This window comes from Monodon monoceros, unplaced genomic scaffold (assembly GCF_005190385.1).
Source record: "Monodon monoceros isolate NGI ecotype Baffin Bay Population unplaced genomic scaffold, NGI_Narwhal_1 Super_Scaffold_7, whole genome shotgun sequence".
Taxonomy (NCBI): Eukaryota; Metazoa; Chordata; class Mammalia; order Artiodactyla; family Monodontidae; genus Monodon; species Monodon monoceros.
In genome coordinates this window covers 54,166,419-54,171,432 of record NW_021703784.1, presented here as the reverse complement: position 1 = coordinate 54,171,432, position 5,014 = coordinate 54,166,419, and positions in this window count along the sequence as shown.

The window sequence follows — 5,014 nt, the reverse complement described above, 5'->3', positions numbered from 1 at the left end:
ATATATATAATATAATATATAATATGTATATTCAATATGTATATTCATGTATATGTATATTCTCTCTAAATATATATATTTGCTTGAATAAGGATCCAAAATAAGATCCAGACATTGCCTTTGATTCTGTCTCTTATACTTTTCTTTTTAATTTTCAAACAATCAGGAACAGAAAAGTGGCAAGTATGTTACAAAGAACTTTCCTTCCCGTGAACGTTTGGAGAGTGAGTTGTGGACCTGGTTTCCCATCACCCCCCCGAGTCTGTAATGTTTTCTACAAACAAGGACCATCTCCTCTGTAGCTACAGTACAACCGTCAACACCAGGAGGCTAACGGAGTCATTGCTACCGTTTACTCCTCAGACCTCATTCAAGTGACCAGTTGCCCCAATAGTGTCTTTTATAGCCGAGGACCCAGCTCAGACACACGCGCTGTAGTTAGCTGTCATGTCTCTTTAGTCTCCTTCAGTCTGGAAAAGTTCCTCAACTTTTGACTTTTAAGACCTTGACGTTTTGCGAGTGATTTTCTAGATCTCCCTCAGTAGGAATTTGTCTGACGTTTCCTTGCGATTATTCATCGTTAGCAGGAATGGCACGGAAGTGACACTGTGGTTTTCTCATGGCGTCTTCAGATGGCGTGTGATTTTGACTGGCCCCTTTATTGATGAGGATTAAGGTGATGTCTGCCAGTCTTCTCCAAGGTGAAGTTTTTCCTTTCTCCTTTGTGATTTTATAGAGAGATACTTTGAAACTGTGCAAATGTCTCATTCCTCATCAAACTTTCAATTTATTTGTTTGTTTATATCAGTATGGACTTATGGTTTTCTGTTTTATTCAATGGGCTATAATTCTTACTATCAGTATTTAGTTTCGTGCTCAAATTATCCCTAACTTGACCAGTCCCTTCAAGCCGGGTTGTGTATCCTTTTGAAAAGTCCCCGTCATTCTTGAATACTTCCGTACTTTCTGGCACAACAAGATCTTCCAGGCACATCTTGTACTTTTCCTGCCCCTATCCTGTAATCAGACATTTTCTAAGGAAATGCAAAACGGTGACATTCTAATTCTATTATTCTTTCTTTGTTTATTAGCTAGAATTCCTTTATTCTAAACAAAACTAAAAACTTCCTTTTCATCAGATACAGTTCATTTCTTTGAGGTAGAGTTTAAATAGCAAGTCAGGATAAATGAGTCTTTCCCTTGTCAGCTTTCATAATAATGAGTTCGTTTTCTAGCATCCTCCAAAGGTGATCAATAAGTCTTTTTTTCTTCCAGTTTTATTGACATACAGTTCTTCTAAGGTTTAAGGCATATAGCATAATGTTTTTGTTTTTGTTTTTTTTGGTACGCGGGCCTCTCACTATTGTGGCCTCTCCGGTTGCGGAGCACAGGCTCCGGACGCACAGGCTCAGTGGCCATGGCTCACGGGCCCAGCCTCTCCGTGGCATGTGGGATCTTCCCGGACCGGGGCACGAACACGCATCCCCTGCATCGGGAGGCGGACTCTCAGCCACTGCGCCACCAGGGAAGCCCTATAGCATAATGTTTTGATTTCCATATAGCATGAAGTGATTATCACCATAAGTTTAGTGAATAGTCGTCATCTCATATAGAAACCTAATTAAAGAAATAGAAAAAAATTTTTTTTCTTGTGATGAAAACTCTTAAGATTTACTCTAGGGAATTCCCTGGTGGTCCAGTGGTTAGAACTTGGCACTTTCACTGCCGGGGCCTGGGTTTGATCCCTGGTTGGGAAACTAAGATACCACAAGCCTCGGGCTGAGGCCAAAAAAAAAGATTTACTGTGACAACTTTCATATATAACATAGAGCAGTGTTAATTTTATTTATTGTGTTGTACATTACATCCCTGGTATTATTTATCCTGTAACTGGAAGTTTGTACATTTTGACTGCCTTCATCCAACTCCTTCGCCCCCTATCCCCCACTTTTGGTTACCACAAATTTGATCTCTTTTTCTATGAGTTTGTTTGTTTGGTTTTGAAGTATAACTGACCTACAACACTACGTTAGTTCCTGTTACACAACCTAGTGATTCAATATTTCTATACATTTCAAACTGATCACCACGATAAGTCTAGTTATGGTAAGTACAAGTATTATTATGAACTTATTGATCTTTATGTATTTCAATAGATGTGTCATTATTATGAGGTTCAGATGACCCCATATTTGGTCAGTGGGAACCTGTCTTGGACCTTTATTTTTCTGTATGCATCTAATCATGAGGAAACAGGAGAAAATACAAGCAAATTGAGTTCTTTCCCAATGAAAAAGTTTACTGGGAATTGTGATTGGGATTGCATTGAATCTACAGGTCAACTTGGAGAGAACTGACATCTTCAAGATAGCGAGCCTTTTTATTTATGAATGTGGTGTACATCTCTGTTTATTTAAGTCTCTTCTGATGTCTTTCAATGAAGTTTTATTAAGTCTTGCACAACTTTTGTTAGATTTATTCCAAGATATTGCATATTTTCATTGTGAGTACAAGTCATATCCTTTTTAAATTGTATTTTCTAACTGAGAAAATGAAAAAATGGTAGTATATAAAAATGTAATTTACTTTTGTATATTGATTTTACATCAGACAAATTGCTAAACTCTCTTATTAAGTAATAATTTGACTCTAGATTATTTTGCTTTTCTAGGTAGAAAATCATATTAAATCATAACACAGTTTTGTTTCTTCCTTTTTGATCCGTATAATTTTGTCTTTTGTCTTATTGTGTTTTCTGGAACTTTTAGTGTAATGTTGAACAGAAACGGCAATAAGTACTCTTTTTTATCTTATTCCTGTTTTTAAAAGAAATACTTCTAATGTTTCAGAATTTAGTAAAATGTTTTCTGTAGGTTTCTTGGGTAGATATCAGGTTTAGAAAGTTTATGTTACTAACTGCTAGGAGTTTTATTTTAACCGTGAATGGATGTTGACTTTTATAAATGTTTTCTATATATTTAATTTATTGATATAATTCTAATTTTTCCTTTAATCTGTTAATAAAAGCAATTCATTTATAGATTTTTCTAGTGTTGAACACTGTGGTCAGAGAACACAGCTTATGTGATTCTTTGGAACTTATTGATACTTGTTTCATAGCCCAGTCTATTATCAGTAGGCAAAGGTGGTCTATATGTGCTTTAAAATTGGGTTTATTGTCCAGTCATTGAATGCAGGATTCTAAGTGCAAGCATTAGGTCACTAAAGTCTTACTGATGATTTTTTTTTACATGATCTAACAAATCCTGATAGATCTCCCAATATACATGTCTTTTTTGAAGCCATGTTTTTATGTGTGTATGAATTAAAGAGTTTTATATCTTCCTGGTTAATTGAAACTTCAATCATTTTGTGATGGCCCACTTTATCTCTTGTAATGTTTCTGTCTTGAAGTCTGTTTACTCAGATACTAATGTGGCTACACCAGATATCTTTTAGTTAATATTTGTCTCTTCCATCCTTTGAATTTTCTGTGTTCTTACAGCTATTTTTTTTAACTTACTTTAACAATCTTCATCTTGCTATTGTGATGACTGATGTAGTCAACTTATTTCTACCGTATAGCACATAGTAGGTGCTCAGGAAACCAGCCATTGTCAACCTCAGGTCTCTCGAGGCCTGCTGGGGGTAGGGGACTGGGAAGGGAAATGAGGTCTCTTCTCGCTATTACCCCTCAGTCTGGGGGGCCTACAGGACATGGTTTTTCCTGAGAAAAGCATGGCGTTTCCAGAAAGACTTGGCTGAGAAAACCCCACTAGTCTGGGGCCACATAACTGTTTCCTAGAAACTAGATGTGAGTGAAACTCGGCTGGTGCCCGAGTCACAGCATACGTTTCCTGTTTTTCATCCACGAGCTAATAAAGTTATTTCCTTCGCATGCTGCTGAGCAGGAAGGCCCCACTGCCTCAAGGCTGGAGGCCGGCCCTTATCCACCACGCTCCAGGCGGAGGGAGGAAGTGGCCTGGGCTCCCCTGGGGGAGGGGCTTCCTCCCAGGCAGGGTTGTCAACTCTTCTCCCCACGCTAGCTCGACCCCTCATCTGCAAGGGGGCATCAGAGCCCGCTCTACCCCAACAGTCCCCAAGGCTCTGCCCCTGGCCTGGAGCCCTCTGTGGGTCTCCTGACCACGTCCTCTTTGAAGGCCCCCTGATGCCTGAACAGCACCTCAAATTCCATGTGTCCCACGCAGATCTCTTGCCTTGCCCGTGTTCTTCCTCGTGTTCCCCAGCTCTATGGTGCTGTCACCATCCACTGGCTGCTTAATCTTAATTGAGGGCATCACTGGGCCCCCTGCCCAATCCCTGTAGCCTGTCAGCCAGACGATTTGGTCTAGGCTTCCCGGCCCCAGCCCAGGCTCCACGCACAGCAGTGTTGGGAGGGCTCTGGGAGTTCCCCAGGGTGGAGATGGGTTGGCTTCCTCTCTGTGCTCCAGAGTCCGACACAGTGTGGCTGGGGAGACTGCTCAGGAAAGTTTGTTGAACAAACTAGTGAATGAATGAATGAATGGATGAATGGGCCCTCTGGAGTCTTCTCCAGGATCACACCCTGCCACCGCACCTCTTCTAATCATCCTCCCTCGTTGTGGTTTCACCTCAGCCTCCTGCCCTTCCTCCGAACCTGCTCCAGGCCTCCACTTTCTCCCCCACATGGGGAACCCAGCTGCAGACACTGTTCTGGTCGCTCCTCTGGGGCAGGGCCCTGGCTCTGGTTCTGGGGGTGGTGTGGTCCCGCACAGACAGTGTTGGCTGTAGGCGCCAGGGATATTGCACTGGGTCATTCATCCTTCATTCGCTCAAACGTTTATGGAGTCCAGAGTACATGCCATACACTTAGGAAATGGCATGGCAAGGATGGACCAAGTCCCTCCCCTTGAGATTCATTCAACAGAGGGAGCAGTTAAGGACCCAGCAGCACCCAGTCACCAGTGGTGTCCGTCCAGGCGAACTGGGGCCTCTGCAGGTGTGCTTGGTTAGTACAGCCACACAGGAGGGCTGT